General features: G+C 26.5%; 1 protein-coding gene across 3 annotated transcripts in view; it reads left to right on the top strand.

Annotated features, from left to right (window-relative positions):
* LOC129984250 (opsin, ultraviolet-sensitive-like) overlaps positions 1-18,295 on the top strand; it is a 44,915-nt gene that overhangs the window by 10,555 nt on the left and 16,065 nt on the right. Inside the window, exon 1 of one of the 3 annotated variants that reach the window (XM_056094089.1) lies at positions 4,836-4,926. The exons of the other annotated variants lie outside the window; for them this stretch is intronic. The gene's annotated coding sequence lies outside the window, so the exon portion shown is untranslated. Of the gene's footprint in view, positions 1-4,835; positions 4,927-18,295 lie in introns of those variants that run through there. 3 annotated transcript variants of the gene reach the window in all.

The following is an 18,295-nucleotide window of genomic DNA, read 5'->3' as shown; positions in this document are numbered from 1 at the left end:
CTTCAATGCCAATAAATATTTGGTCCGTAAAATGAAAAAAATTATTAGTTGGAATTAATATTTATAGAAAAAAGTCTTTTGCAACTAATCTGTTTCGTTCAGAATATTGATTTACCTAGCTGTTAAATTATTGACATGAAATGTATTTATTAGAATTTCCTCTTGGTATTTAATCAAATTTAAAATATGAATTCAATGGAATCAATCTATTATAGAGTTTTGCGCTTACAAATTTTAAAAAAAATGTATATACTATGAAATAAAAGATGAATTGAAAATTTTACTTCTGAGTTAATATTTAAAGAAAGTAATTTTTTTAAAAAATCTTAATATTTAGTCTCTGACAGAATCTTAATACAGGCTCGTGGCAGAATGGTTTTTTTTGGAGCAGTGAAAATAGTTTTAATTTCATGATACTAAAAATGCTGTGACAAATTGTATTGAAAATGTAAAAATAAATTCTGAGAGATGAAAGTTTTAGACTATATAGCTGAAAAACACTAAAAAAAAATTGTTAATTTTTAATTAATTTTTAAATTTTGAAAATGTTGACTGCAATTTTCCACTTGTCTCGAATAGCAGGTTTGTCAAATTTCATCGAGTTGGATAGTAGATTTGTGTCAAAGACTTACAAACAAACATTCACCTTATGTATATTTTCTTTCGTCTTTAGAGAATATTTCAACTTTTAGAGAAAACCTTATGAAGTTGCAGTTAGAGCACATGTGTTTCCATTAAAATATCATCAATTAAATATTTCTATAAAAGACCAATTATACCTTCTAAAATATTATGTGTAAAATATTATCAATACTTTGATAGGAAGCTTGTTTGACTATTATTAACTATTATAAATAAGATCAATTTGGAATTTTTTTTGTACAAATTTGCCCAAATTCCAAATAGGACCATAAAAAATTTGCCTATATTAGGCTGTTTAAATTAATTTAATAATTAACTGGAATTAGTAAAAGATCACAGGTAGTAAATATAAACACTGATAATCCTCATAAATTGGAAGTGGAATAAGCCAAAACACACACACACACACACACACACACAATGAAACAAATTTTGATTCAAAAAGCACAAAAATGAAAGCTACGTGATTTTGTACGAAATATGAGGGGGGGGGAGGGAAGGAAGGAGGAGAGATGATATACTACATGAAATGTCATACTTAGGTTCATATATTATATGCTGGTGTGAATTTAAGAATCAAAAAGTACTTTTGCTTAACCTTCTGAATTTCAGCACATTATCTTTCGATTGCTATTTTCAATTCATCAACGAATGGAGATTTTATTAAATAAAATTTAATTTTAAGCAAATTTCACAAAAAATTATTTATTTCTGTGAGTCTCATTGCACCAACTTTATAATTTTCGATACTAGAGACAACTTTACAGTTCACTAAATATCAATGAAAAACATTTTGAACAAGATATATAAATATACATAGGGAGAGTGTGAACTAATAGTAGGAATTGAAAAAAACAATAACTTCAGCACTTGAAGATTTATCTTACACAGTAAAAATGATTTGAAGCCTTACAAATTTGTGGTTTTCAAAGGCATGCGAAAGAAGCCTCTAAAAATTCTGCAATTATATTTGATTTTGTCTTTCTTGACGGGCAGCTAGTATATATTTTAACTTTTTTTTGTTGAGGTATGAAAAACAGAATTATTAATGAAGTCGTGAAATTTGTTATTATTTTAATACCGAAAAACAATTGTGGCAACTATCAATGTTATAATTGAATGAATAAAAATTTTTTTCATCATAAGTTTTAGAAATATGCGTTTACAAACAATGCCAGGTTCGAAACTTTGATTGACCCTAAAGATCATTTCAGAAGAATGTGAGAACACGATAACATTTTTTACTAAAAAATAAGCCATTTAAAAACTGAATTTAAAATGGCGAAAACAAGTAAGAAAGATATTTGGAAATTTTGCACGTAAGATGTAAAACTTGTAAGATGTAAAATATTTTTAAAGGTTCAGTACCCGTTGAAAAAATATAACTTGGCATTAATAAAATTTTAGCTATTAAAGTTTCACTTGATTTTAATTGTTATTATGATAATTGCTTTTATTAGTAATAATTAGATGATTAAAATTATTTTAATTTATTTATATAGCATAAATAAATAACATAAATTAATAACTTCATACATTTTAACTAAGACAAACTACCATTTTTTATGATGTACATAGTGAAGATTATTTACAGCTTTAGAAATTATAAAATCTTCTAAATAGTTCAAGTACACTTAATAAATATTTTATGACGAATATGAATTTGAAATACAAATTAATTTGTTTTTAAAATCATTCAGACAAAGAAAATCTAAACAGAAGAAAAATAAACGATTTGAAAGCTCAATGAAACAATGGAATTTTAGTTAAATTTCATTCATGGAAAAATACTATTGAATATAGCATTTAAAAATTGTTTAAAATTACAGGAAAACTATTAAAAAATTAAAGCTAAACTTTCAAAAGATAAGGATTTGAATTTTAAGATGATATAAAGTTTATTTCTGTGTGATAATATTTTCAAATTTTCTTATCAAAAGCCATTGAAATTTCACCTACTTTTTAATTAATTAAAATTCTATTTCAATTTCCGGGAGAAAACTCTTCGACGTGCAGATTAACCCTCGCCAAAATGTATTTGTGCCAAATATATTTTTAGTAGCTTTTAAGTCAAATCGTCTGCTCTGTAATGGCAGAGAGACAACAGACATAGCATTATCGTTTGGTACTAACAGAAATAATTGTATATCGATTTTAAATACGAAATTTCATCGATTTAAAAGGCAGCATAAGGATATAACACAAAACTATTAAACATTTTTATAAAATAATTTCAAAAGTTTTTACTGAGCTTACTCAGACAGTTTGATATATTATAACTTTATGTATAATCGTTTTATGTATAATCGTTATGTATAATCGTTTTTACTAATATGTATAATCGTTTCTGTAAAATTGTAAAATAAAAAATGCATTTCTTTGATCTCGTATTTAAATAAGATGAAATGCATACAATACGCCTAGAAATAAAAATTATTAATATGTAAGTGATGAAAAAAAAATTAGATATGTTATTTTTTATCTATAGAAATTTTAAATGTTAAAAACTTGGTATTACCTTTCTTTACACATTACCGAAATACAAAAATAGGAACAATATTTTATTCTTAAATTGACAAGAAGCGGACATCCAATCAGATGGAGGCTATAGCATTTTATCTCCAAGCATACTAAAACGAATTAATCGATATATTCTCATTTCTAAAAAGATCCAAACATGTTCAACCTTTTTTTATTATCATCACCACCTTTGAAAAAAACCTTAACTTTTCCAAATATTGAAACATATTTTTGAATAACAGATCTGTTTTGAAAAAAAGTTTGAATTGATTATTAGGTTGTAAAATGGACCATATTCTATATATTTTTCTTCACTTGATTGGAGTTTATTATAAAACTTGATTTAAAAAATAATTTTCAATAATATTTTTCCATTGTTTCAATGAAACTTAAACAGTATTTATTATTTCATTAAGTATTTCATTGCATGTTTTTCCTCCACTGCTGAAGCTCAAGAAAAGGAATTTTGTTTATTGACAATCTAGTTTACACGAGTAGTTCGAAAGTGAAGTTACAGTACTGCGAAGAAAACGTGCAGTTTAAAAGTATATTAACCGGACACTTAAATTTTTAATGGCATTATGATGATTGGTACTCGATTCTATTAGGAAGGTACATGTGCGGAACAAAACAGAGAAAGAGTAAAAGTATAAAACTATTAAAGCTAAGCGTAAAGCTAATGCAGATTTAATATCTATTGTAATTTGATGCTTAGAAATATTTTGAGGGAATCATGAAATCAATCTATGCATTAGAGATTCAATTAAAACTAAATGCAAGCAATAATCTCGGCAAACCAACTGGTCGCAAGTGTTTATAAAATTTAAGAAGTTTATTAAATTAATAATACTAATCATATTAAAGTATACACTAATTAAAATAAATGCTAATTAATTCGAATTAATTAGTTCTTTATTAATATTAAATGATTATTACATTAACTATATTAAATTAATAATGTGAAGAATTTAATACTAAATAAATCAATAATAAATATATATCATTTTATTTAATGAATGTATTGATAAAATTATTATATATATAAAGATATAGAAAACAATTCAATTGCAAATTGTCGTTGGATTTATCGATTTCGACGTCGACGATTTTTTTTTAATAATGCAAATTGATTTGTAAAATACATAGGCATGATTTTTGTCGTCTACCTTTTATTGTAACTTACCATTTTGAGAGTGTGCAAGAGTTAACGGATAAATTTAGAAATAATGATTGTTATATTTTAATTAGATTCAAAATTTTCATTATTTGTTTGTTTGGATTTCAATATTCAAACGAACAAGAAGATTTCAATATCAATATTCAAAATCTTCATTGTTTGTTTGAATATGAATATTTCTTTCATGCCCATATCCAAAATAAAACTTATTTTCCATAAATATGGATTTCAAATCTATTTAACAATTATAAATTATTTCTGCATGGCCATATTCCGAATGAAACAATTGCGCATATTTCGTCTTGTCCGAAGCCATTTCGGCAAATAAATCACATCACACGAATAATACACGACTTCGGGACATCAGTGCAGGTTTCTTTACATAGTTCTCTTTCGTGTATCACATCGAATGAGTGACTATGTATGGCTTCTCTTCATGTCTTATCTGATACAGGGAGAATATTCAATTCAGCAGAAATTCCTCCTTTCGTCGATGAGCCGTCAGAATGCCGAAGGATTCCCCCTGGATTAATGTGGTGCTCTAGAATCTCATCCCCCAAACCTCACCAATTGCTGTTGCCAAGAATGTAAGTCTCAATTGGTCGTTTTGTGGTAAAATTAGAAAGAACCAATATTTACATTTATGAAACAGACAATTATTAATTTTATTTCAAGAAATTTAGAAGGACGAAATTGAATGTTTTCTCTAAGATTTATTGCCTTTTAAATTTTACATCCATCGGCTATTGACGAAATCAATTTTTCTTCTTCTTTTTAATCTCTTGTTTAGTGCAAAATTGGCAATTTAGTACCAGTTGATATATCTGGCTTTTAGTATTAAATGATACATCCGATGAAAATATTTTCTGTCAGTTTTCTAAAAATATAGAGAATTTTTTAATGTGAAAGATAATTTTACATCAAATATTATAATAAAAAATTTCTTATCGTTTGCAATTTAAAAAAAATTAAAATGCGAATATCAGTTGAATCAGACAATTTTCAATTATACACTGTACCAAACGATTTTTAAAAAAATCACCGGAAGTCATTTTTTTCCTTAAGTAATTAATAAACTTTAAAAGAATGGCAGACAATTTAATTAAACATAGTGATTGGCAATTCGATGTAAATAAATATCTGTAATATTTTCATTAAATAAGAATATTAACACTATAAGGTTCATTAAATAATTTCTTTTGTGGACAGCAACATAGTTTATAATCAGTAGGAAATTAATTGTTTAGCTAATTTTTTTTCTTTAAATCTCATAATATTCGTGAGCAAAAATTTGCATTCTTGGAATGTTTACGGCCTACAAACTATTTATGCCTTTTAATTTCATATACATAGATTTCCAAAAGAAATGTATGTGACTTTTCAGAATTCACTCCCCAAAGTTTTAGGTAGGAATGTCAATTTTAATTTCGTTATTTTCTAATAGAATCACACGTAATGTAGGCGTGTATTTAGATATAAAAATATATAAGAATACATTTTTATTTGAGAATTTTGGTGTCAAATTTTCTCTCTATCGTCATATTTTGAGCTTCTTCACCAAGCAATGCCATTTTTATTAGTAATATTTATTATAAAAATCTAAGGTCTGAACATTCTATTTGAACGTCCAAAATCTATTTTGAACTATATTTGTATTCTGAAATTAAAATTTTCTCAATCAGATCTCCGTCTAAAATATTTTAGGTGTAGATCTGATTGAGAAAAAATTTAATTGGATAAATTTCACTGCTAAATTTAATTTTCTAAAAATGTTTTCATCCGCACAGGTTGCTTTAATTTGGCTCATAGAGACGCGATTTGTTAAAAATGCATTCTTTCATATTTTTAAATTCTGATTCCAAAATTAGAATCTAAACTTTATTTGATACTTCCCAACTTTCATGATACAATATTCTGTTATAAAAGGATACAGACAATTAGAAACAAAAAATACTTAAGTATAAATTGTGCAGATTTTGAAACTGAAGTTAAATCAACATTAAAAGAATATTTTAAATATTTTTAAATATTTTCAAGCATATAATGTGCCGTTTCTTTGAACATAACATTTATATAGGTATAGAAGCTTTAATATTAGGTAAAGTATACACAGAAGCACAAATGTCTTTTTATATAGTAATACGCTTAGTAATTTTGTAAATACTTCAGGCATTATTTTTCTTCAGTTCTTTTATACTTTTTACGTCTATATTTCTCAAAACTTTTTAATATATGAAAAAGTTTATATATATGAAGATATGAAATTGTAATATAAGCAATAATCTCCAAATGAAATGAAAATCAGAAGCATCAGTTCATTCAATTGAAGTCTCTAGACGCTAAAATATAAGTTGAGATTTCTTACAGGCAGGGATATTATTAAACTTCGTCCAGTGTTACAGATTTCGCTGGATAATTCCGCATATTGCTAAACATTCCTGTCATAAAAGGATTTTAAAGTAGCACTATATTTTCGATTCTTATTTATTTACTATAAAATTTTAAAAGTTTGAGAATATCGGAAATATACAATTTAAAATTATAATGTAGCCTATAAATATATCTAGTTCCCATAAAATATATATAGCAGTTTTATAATATCTATATACTGAAGAATTATTTAAATTAAAATTCTGTAGGAAGAATACTTATTTTATTTTTGATGAAATATATGTAAATTTTTAATGGAATTATTGCATATTGTGTATTGTTCAACATAACAATCTCAGATATATTTATGATCTAAAAAAATTGTTTGGCGTAATTTATCACGATTGTTATGTAAATGAATTTAATTTTTTTATTGTCTTATTTAAAAAAATGCTTTTATAAAAATTCTTTCTGAAATTAATTTTCTGTATTTTAGCAAACATTTTAATTTACAGCGTCAAGTAAATTTCATTATGTTCTTCTGTCAAAATAGGGGCGTAATTAAATGTTGAATACATTTTATAATCTATCATATTTTTATCAAAATATTTCAGTTTCAAAACAGAAATATTTTTATCAAAAGTGTCTTACATTTTTCAGAATGTTTCAAATCAGCATCTCATTTAGTTCTTACATTCTAACAGTCAAAATGAATCCAATGAATCCATAATCATAGCTCAAAATAATACAAAAATTTAATTGATTTGCACAAAAGCAAATTAATATCTCAATCAACCCGTTTTAAAATATTTGAAATAATGTAATTTAAAATTTTCAATATGCTGGAAAATTATTTAAGAAAGTATATTTAAAAATAGATTTACTTCTGAACGATAAAAGTGAAAATTATTTTCAAACGCATTTTCTTTAAAATCAAACTCCGCCGTTTTTAAAAAAAATTCAATTAAGTAATTTCCTTTAACTTTTATAATCCAGATATATTTCTGTATAGCATTTTTACGAGTTTAAAAAGAGTAAAAAAATTTAATAGAAGATCGATCCACATGGTAAGATCGCTTTCTATCTGCTGTTTAAGGTAGATTTCTTTTTCAGATTATTCTCAGAAAATAATTGATTGAAATTAACAGTCATTAGTAAACTCTGTAGAGTATAAAAAGATATATCGAAAAATATTCAACATTTTAAATATGATTCATAAATTTATTTCTGTCTTGTACATATTACTCAAAACTGCAACTTGAACAAAATCCTTCATTTCTATTAAATTTGATTTATCTGACTTCTTTATTGCTTATAGAAATGGAAGTTGTAATTTAGTTTCCACTCATACCTTGATGTGCTCTTAAGTTCTGAAATAATTCTTTTTTTTTTAAAATTATGTTATATACTGATTTAATATCAATTTTATTTAAAATTCAATCAGAAACAGATGCATTATTCTTCCAAAAAAAAAAAAAAAAAAAACCAGCTGCTGTTGTATCAGAATATAAATCTTTGCTATAAATTGAATGAAGATTGAGTAACAAGAACAATCTGATTTCATCTGTTAATATATATATATATATATATATATATATATATATATATATATATATATATATATATATATATATATATATATATATATATATATATATATATATATTAGCCGGCTTTGGCGACCAGCTGGTTCGCCAATCTTAATGTTCGTTTAAATTTTAATAATTAAATATTTTACGCAATTCCTACTTTAATAGATTCTTCATCAAAATATTTTGAAACTTCAAATTTTGATAGTCATATAATTCACTCATAATATTATAAAGGCCTTTAGTCATAACGTAATATGTATCTCTCTAATTTTCTGTTAGCTCCCGTAGAATTTATGCTTTAAATTAAAGTGGAAAGAATTAATCTGCAATTAATATAATGATATTTTTTTACTGAAACAAAGCATTTTTTTTAATATTACTGATAACAGAGTCACTGAGCTTTTAAACTTTATAGGCACTAAAGAATATCTTTCTTAATTTATGTAATATCTCAAGAATTTGTCAGCAAAATTTTCTCAGATTCATCATGAACAGATCGATTCATTAACAATGTTTGATTTTAAATCAAACACTAAGAAAATAAAACGAATCGTTTAAAATAATCGGTTGAAAACAGGTTAAAAAAAACTACTTAAAAAACGATGTACTTAAAACTATAAGCATATACAAAAAATATATAACTAACATAAATGCAATTTAATTACAAAAGCATGCAACTAACCTAAAAATAATTTAAATCAAGAATCATCCATTGATAATATTGTCAACAATCAGAACACAATGCGCATGCGTGAATTTTCAACGCCAGTTACGGTAGCGCAAATGCGTGAATTTTTCTACGCCTCTTGTGGTAACGCTATGCAGATTATACATTTTTAATTTCCTTTATTCTATGTTATTTTAATTCAAAAGTACTTCAGAATGAATCTGAAAGATCGATTAATTAACAATGTTTAATTTTAAATGCATAAAACATTAAGAAAATAAACTGAATCGTTTGAAATAATCGGCCGAAAGATGTTAACCCTAGCCTCATTACTGTTGGGTAAAAAAAAACAACCTGAAACCTCACTCATTTGGCGGTGCGGAAAATGGAAGATTTTTTGGCGGTAAAGTTAATTTTTAATTAATAATTAAAATTATAATTGAAAATTCAAAAAAAGGGACCCCAGGTGCGCATTCCTGACCTCTAAGGTATACATGTACCAAATTTGGTAGCTGTAGGTCAAATGGCCTGGCCTGTAGAGCACCAACACACACACAGACACATTGAGCTTGAAAGAAAGAATTAGAATAACCGTTGTGATCTTTCTTTAAAAAATAAGTTAAAAAAATCTATATTCTTTAAAGCAATTGCTAGATAAAAACTTGATTAAAAATAATAATTCAAAAATTGAATTAGGAAAGCTATTAAAAACTAAAAACTTAAAAAAAATTATATAGATGCAAAAAATGCTTTTTGCAAAAAACACAACGCACTTAATATTAAAAAAATACTTTTTTATTAGAAATCAGATGATTAAAACAAGATCGGAAAATCTTGAAGAGCTGAAGACAAAGCGATTAGTAAATTAACCCACAATAAATATCACAGGAATGAAAAAATTTAAATATTCATTAAAAATTAATTTTAATGATTAAATTAATTCACTTTTAGTGATTTTATTCATCACCAATAAATATTTTACTGATTAAAAATATATTTAAAAAACAAAAACAAAACACGCTTAATTCATCGGTGCTAAATGTCCACCTGTTAGTGTGGAGTGAAAATTCGAGAGGGGGGGGTCTAGATCTGATCGAGTTTCATTTTCTCTGGCTAACAAATTATCCCATAAAATCATTAAACTATTAATCTACATTTAATCAAGCAATGAATATTAATTTATAGTAAATTGTATAATTTACTGTGGAAAACCGAGCAAATTCCGATCTGAATATTGTTAGCATTTTGCATATCATTCAATAATTGATTTGGAAGCAAATTATGCTGTATTGGAATATTTTCTGCAATGTTTTCAGAAATAGTCCAATCACAAAATCGAATTTGGAGTTAAGTATATTAAAGCAAAAATTTATTCAACTGATATTTATTAAAAAGAAATTTTGTTTTGTGCAAAATTTATTCTGAACGAAATGTTAGATACGATTTATTTGTGCCCGAAAGGTCTATGATTCCCTTATAATTTATTTTGTTTTGGAACTTTATTTCATTGATCCTTTAGTTTACTGAAAAGGTAAAACTTTGATACGTTTCAAAAACTTCTACAAACTTTTTTTAAAGTTTAATTGATGTATATTGGATGATTCTTCTGGGTTTCTTTTCCAAGTTTTCTTCGAACAGATCCGCAACTCTCTGTCTTTTCCAGTTAATTGAATATGGTATGTTCACTTCTAGTTCATTAATTTGTTTTGCTCATCAATGTTGAAAATCTACAGCGATTATACATTTTATTTGTGGTTCAGATTTTCCGGAATTCGGACAAGCATTCTTGCATTATGTCCATTATGTTTTAATAGAATTAACTAAAAATAATGATTAATCTTCATTAAGTTCTTTAAGTTCTTCATTAGTATTCTTTTTAATTTCTCTATATTCCGGCAATCGAAAACTCAAAGTGTTCGATTTCAGATATTTTACTAACCATGTCATGTTTTAGGTTTTTCTTCATTATTTTAATGGCATTTCAAGAAGATTGTTTTGTCCTTTAGAAATGTTTGGTACCAAAGTTAGATTTCGTCAGTGTCAAATATGATATGAGTGTGCCCTTTATACTAAACAAATAAAAAAAATTGGATTGAGGAGGTAAAAAATTAATAAAAAATACTTAAATAATAAAATAAACTAAAAAGTACAATATTTTATTTGAATTATCGTTAACTTATAAATCCATAATTTATAAATATTAAGAAAACTTGGAATCAATTTTTTTTCTGTTAATTTACTGCTATTTGAATCCATTAAAATGGAATCAGAATTTAATCAAATTAATCAATTAATTTATTAATAAGTTTTTAGAACATTAAATCGGATATATTCATCGAGAAAAAGCAAACGCAAAACTTTTGAAACTATAATACAAAAAAAATGAGGTTAAAATCGATTGCATAGTTCCGTTTTTACGGATAAGAAACAAATCAAATTAATAAAAGTACGTAAAGATTGACTCACGAAACAGTGTTAAACGCGATTTAGTTTCAAAAGCAAAATCTATCAATAAAGAATTAAGACCATTGAAATTTGACCTCTCCCCTCCCCCCTCCCCCCCCAAAAAATGGACTTCTATTAAAAAACTCAAGATCAATTTGGATGACGATAACCTATCTTTTTGGAAAATCTTAAAGCTCTAAGATAGCGAAATTAAAAGCTCATTATCTGTGAGGTTGGAAATTGAATATGAATACAATATTTAACTTTGTAAGTATTGAAAAAACTTTTCTAGAGATTTATTTGAAAGATACAAATTATGTACTTTTTTTAATAGAGTGAGTTTTGTATTGTCTGCAAATTAGATATACGGTTTGACTAACAATAAAATACAGATAAAAATTCAGAGGAATAATTTATTTTATTCAAAATAAAAATGAAATGAAATAATTTTTAAAATTTAGCTTTTAAAATTCCAAAAAAGAAACTATTTCTTAAGCCTTTTTTAATGGGCAAAATGAACGAAATTTAATAAATTGAAACATATATTTAAATACAGAAGTTATTAGATTTTTTTAGAAATCTCTTAACTTCTATATTTAAATATATGTTTTTGCTATCCATTCTTCTTTTATGTAGATTCCTATAGGGAGATTATTGCAGTGGTTTTCATAATAAGACTTGGGGAAAATTTTTCATTTCTTTACCGATCATTGTCCCTAGAACCTAAAACCACCCTTCGTTCAAAGGTTTAAATAATTATATATATATATATATATATATATATATATATATATATATATATATATATATATATATAACCAATCTAAAGTAAGAATAGTTTGAAAACGAAACTAAAATGAAAACGGAAACAAAACAGTTTCGAAATCGCAATTAAAAATTATTACCTATTCAAACTAAAACCGGAAAAGGAAAGAAACTTCATAATATTTAGAGAGCGGAACTGCTGCTACTTCTAAAACACAGATGAATTAATACAAAAGTATTAAAATCAAGTTAATAGGAAAATCAAATAAACCAAATAAAAAAGAATCCGGCCTGAAGACGAGGAATCATTATTAGACCTTTGTCTGGATTTCCTCACAGAAAAAGTCCCTTTCTTTGAATCCCTGCCCTAGGGTGACCCTTGAAAAAGTCTTCAGGCCGGATTCTTTTTTATTTGGTTTATTTGATTTTCCTATTAACTTGATTTTAATACTTTTGTATATATATATATATATATATATATATATATATATATATTGTAGAGGGAAAAATTGTAGAAAGAATATAGAAATTGTAGGGGAGGGGGGTGGAAATTTTTCTTTCGCTATAACTTTTTTTAATATTGAAGGTAAAATAATAAATTAAATTTGCCGAATTAGTGCCTCATTAAGACGAACAAGTTTTGTATTAAAAGATTTTCAATAACTGCAATATATTAGAAGTTAGGGGCTGAAAACTGATTTTCATGCCTAATTTTTACTGCTCCTAACATCAACAATTTATATTGTCAAATAATAATTCAGATGCAAAGGAATCTACCCTTTTCTTCCAATTTTCCGAGGGGAATTTTTTTATAAATAAAACTTAGGATTTGCAAACCAAGCATCTTATTTCTCTCGTCTTTATTTATTCTCACTAATGCAGAGAACAATAACATATTAGCTTTAAGACATATTTTTCTATTTTACAAATTATTATATAACTATTAACTTTTGCTCGTGATAACTATGGTGAAACCCCTTTATTTAGGAATCTTTTCATCTTTTTGCTTAACGTTACCTTCTAATTAAATTACGATAAAAATGAGTTGGAGACTGTTCAAATAAGACATAAAAGGCATATTGAAACAACGCTGTCTGGTTAAGCATTGCACTTTCCTCCAAGACATAAAAGATTTATGCTACGTTGCTTACCGGGAGGAAACTTTTTTATCCTAGTTTGGATCTCCTACTCATCATTACTGTAAACATTTTATTAAATATTTGATGCAACCATAATTTCTTCAAATACATAGTCGCGATTCTTTGCGTCATATCAGATATGTCATCAATGACACCACTGTTGCAGACCCTAATTTCAAGTACACTTTTACGTGTGTTTCAGCAATAAAAGTTATGAACTGCTGAATCAATGGATTCAGTGTTTGAACAGCTTCGGAAATGACTAAAAAGTGTTACTGTTTTATCAAGAAATATCTTTGTCAATTGGGTTCTTAAATCTCTTTGACTAACATTGCTTTAATCAGAACGCAAGCATCCTTTGATAATAATATATAGGCAGGAATCATTTATAGATAATATATGATTTCATGGCATAAGAGTAATAAATGTTTGTTTATTACAGGAAAAAATGTTTGGAATTTTTTATTGCATTAACATTTTGAGCCGCAAGACGTGGTATTAGAATTATGAAACATCATCCATTGAGCGATCTATAGTTCCTTCCAATACTACAAATAGTGCCTTTTAGAAACAATTAAAATGAACTAGATAGATATGGATATACTTTTAGGGGATTGGGACGTGCGAGGATAGAACCTGGGACCTTGTGGTTCGCAATCCAGTAACATGGTCAGGATACAAAAGTATATACTCTTGTAGCGTAGTTGTTAACTGGCTTGAGACGAACGATATGGCTGTTGAGTGGTGATGTATTAGCTGTTGTTTTCTAATGCGCCTATACCCATTTGAGTAGTGCCAAGCGTTATGGCGAGTGTGTGTGGGTGAGTGGTTGCTGCGTCAAGTGAGTCTGACGACTTTGGTTGCGGATAGATGGAGCCACAACATCTGTTACGAAGGTTGAAGGTTCATCGTCTGAGGTCACCAATTTAGTGGATTGGGACGTGCGAGGATAGAACCTGGGACCTTGTGGTTCGCAGTCCAGTAGCATGACCAAGATGCAAAAGCCTATGCACTTGTAGCGTAGTTGTTAACTGGCTTATATGCTATTCACCACATACTTAGATATGGACTTAGATAGAATAAGCGCAAGAAAATCAGAAAAGGATACTCAAGTTCAGTCCACAGTCTAGCACATTTTATTGAAAAGTTATTGATTTTTAAAATAAATTATAGACACTTCAATGAAGAGGAACTGACATTTTATTTAAGACTTTCCGTTAAAACCGCACACATTATATAGAGATAGAAAATTTTCTCGAGGAGTATATAAAAATTGTTTCGTACTTCTACGACGAACAATTTTCAAGAAAAATATGTAAGGAAATAGGACATCACTTCCGACACCCAGAAAATAAATTATACGAGGAAAAGGACAAAAAAAAATCATGGCTTTTTTGTAGTTTAATATGATTTCAATAAAGCCTACTTTCTGAATATGGTTCTATACTTTTTTAAAAAAAATTTTCAAAAATAATTAGCTGTAGAAGCGTGATTCTACGACAGTTTCTTTGCATTAGTGTGCAACAAAAGTATTTTTAATTTTTTGAATGTTTGTATGTCAAAGCTTATATCTGACTGTTGCTTACATCAACTGTTAAATTCAAAATGTTATGTAAAAAGTTGTAAGTTCTTCTATAATCTGCACTTAAACAGATTTATTTTTGTTATTTTTACGATAGGAATTTATCCATTTTGGGAGATTACTTTAAATTAAATTACGATGCTCTTGATGCTTCTTAAAAAATTCTCGCACTTGTATTAAATGACATGAGTAGTCACCAAATAGATCAAAACTGCTTGAAATGCCTTAAAGAAGGGGAGTAACACTTGAAATAAATTCCAAAATAAATAGCTACGAACTTTAGGTAATCAAATGGAAAAAAAGAGAAACCAATTACTAATACCTAAAAGCTTGCAAAAAAAAAAAAAAAAAAAAAAAATGGAGTAAGTACATCGAGGAAACTAAAATTTAAACATAATATGAAATATGAAAACGTATGAGAAATCTAGGGCTTCTAATCTCATAGAAAGCGAGTCATTATGTGGAGATCTGCAACTTTTCTTGAAAATTTTCGTTTTTCATAGAATAATAACATTTGATGAAAGGAGAAACTGTTGAAACCCAGATAATCACAAACAGTGGTTAGCCAACAGTATTGGCCAAATAATCGTAGAAGTTGCAAAACCAAGACAGTTCATGAAAAAGTTTGTGGTGTTTGTCTCTAAAAATGTATTGTATGCATTTAATGGAATATTCAGAATGGAATATTCAGAAAAAGAAGAGCCTCATAATGTGCACTATCGTGAGTTGCAGAAGGCCTGAATCTATCACTGGATCAAAATTATTTCAGTTCAAGGCATCATTTTACTTCTAATCGTCAGTTTTCTAATATTAACGATTAAGAAAATATTTCTAGTCTGTTCTTTTTTTTTCTTCCAAGCCATTTATGATTCTCTATAAAAATATCGAAGAAAGTATTGCTTATTTGGCAGAAAGATTCCATGGAAACATAGTTCATGATGTTGTTTTTCGGTACTTAATTGTACAGAAAAATTTGATTTTTATAAAAAAAATTTTTTATAAGGTCCAGAGATTCAAATGTATATTTTTGTGCTGCACAATTAATGCGATCTTTTCGGAACATCTTGTGTTCTAATTTTTTTAATTTACTTTAGTTAAAAGCTTAGTAAATCTTTTTTCCTTCGAATTATAAACTTTTTGAATTAAGAATTTTTTAACTTTCTAACATCTTGAATATTTTTCATACTTATAGTTACTTGAACTCATATATAATCCTAAAGGATATCAGAAATATTTAAACAGTGTTCAATTGATTTTAAATTAGTTATAATTTCGTTACAGGCTTACGAATTTTGTAATTCAACACTACATTGTATTCAAAACGATTTATGTATTAGTTCTATAGTGTAAACATTTAAATCATAAGATTTACTAGAATTTTCATTTAGTTTTAATAATTGCTATATTTACATGAAATAAAAATGTGAAGATGCTAAGTTTTCAATACATTAGTTTTATGATGAAATATTTATTAAAAGAAATTAATTCCCTTCTCTTTCTTCACGAAAGACGAAAACTATAAAATCGAGGATATTAAAAAAACTGCAATTTAAAGGATATTTATAAAAGATTGCAATTATTTAAAATTTCAATAATTCTACGTGAGATTTAAAATTTAGATGTAGCAATTTGTTACTGAAAGCTTGCCCTTCATAAAATGTATGAGAAAAAAATTATTCAAGGAAATTGATTTTTAAACCGTAATAGTTTTAGACAGCTAAAGGAAAAACATTATTTCTTTAAGAGGCAATTCTGTCAACTTAAAAGTTATAAGAGTATCTTGTCTCGTGTTCTTGTACAATAAATAATTAAGAGGGTCAAGAATTTGTCACATATTGCTCGTGAGCTTAACAATGTGAGTAATTTTTAATAATTAAACTAAGCAATGCAAGCATTCTTATTCATGTAAGCGTGAATTAAAATTAATAAATAAATAAATACTAGTACTAATAATAAATAAAAACTAAATAAATAAATAGTTAAATTATCTGCATCAGAATTTATCTGTTCTCAAAGAATGTAAAAATAATTTTCCGGTGAAAGTTTTAAAAATTAAGAAATTTTTTTACTATGTTGTTTTTAAGAAAGTATGGGAATATGGAACAATTAATAACTCCATAAAATGTAACATAAATTTTACGAAAACGATGAGCCTTTCTTCATTACAAAAGGTTATAAATATCGTTTGTTGTGATATGCATGTAATAGGTAATTTACTTATTACTTCAAATATAAATGAATTTCTTTTTTAATTATCATTAATTAATTCTTTATTTTCCAGCTTTTTTCAGTTTTTGAAGTTGTGAAATATTTTTTAACCAAAAATTGAAAACTGTTTAGAGAAAGTAAATTAAAAATATAATATCTCTTAAATTAAAAACTTTTTCGTTTACATCAGATACGGATGTCAGCAATAAAATCTGGTAAAATTATTTTTATCTCTGTGTTATATATCCAAATTCTTCTGTAATAATATATAAAATTATCTTTTGCTGATTCTCTGCGGTTTTGTTACTACTTTTTTTTTTGTAAGATTGACATTTTCCAGATAAAAAAACGCAACAAGTTATACAAGTTTTTTTTTTTATCATAACACTCAATTAAAAATTTCATATATTCATTTATCTTTATGTAAGTGCCATTTTAGATTTCTCTGCTTCCTACAGTTTCGGAATTTTTTTAAAAAAATTTTAGTTTTAGGAACTTGGATGCAAATACATATAGTTAATAATTAAACTGGGTGGAGGATTATGAATATGAATGTGGATAAATAGAATAATTAATAAAGTGTTTTCTTTAAATGTGAGTTCTCTATAAATGTGTGAAAACAGATAAAATAAACAGAAAAGTAAATAATATTTGCATACATTTCGATGACAGTACACATGTTAAAATTTTTTTGATAGTTACATTGTATAATTTCAAAAATCTTAGTATTCATAACCTGGTGTTGTGAACTAAATTAAATATCAAATCGTTTCAAAAAAGTATATTTTCAGCCTAATACTATATTGCAAATAAAATTTTATTTAAAATCTAGCTTGTATGACATAGTTTTTGCAGATTTAGGTATTGTGTATCAGGTCACATATTATAAATATTACCCACAGGACAGTGGCAGTCGTAACTATGGTAGCTGCCTTCAAATGTTTTATTTCACCGCACATGTATTAGTATAAAAAAATGTATTGCAATCGACAATCGAAAAAATATTCAATATTGAGATTTTGATGGATTTTCTCATTTCAAGCCACTCATGCCCCCCCCCCCCAAAAATGGAATTATATATGCCTCTCGCTGTCTTTCTCTCTCTCTGTTGCTCATCCGTATGCTTGTGAAGATATTTATATAAAAATGGAATAAGTCGAATGAATGACATTTGTCATGTGGTCTTGT

This window comes from Argiope bruennichi, chromosome 9 (genome assembly GCF_947563725.1).
Source record: "Argiope bruennichi chromosome 9, qqArgBrue1.1, whole genome shotgun sequence".
NCBI lineage: Eukaryota > Metazoa > Arthropoda > Arachnida > Araneae > Araneidae > Argiope > Argiope bruennichi.
This window is presented reverse-complemented; position numbering and strand designations above follow the sequence as displayed.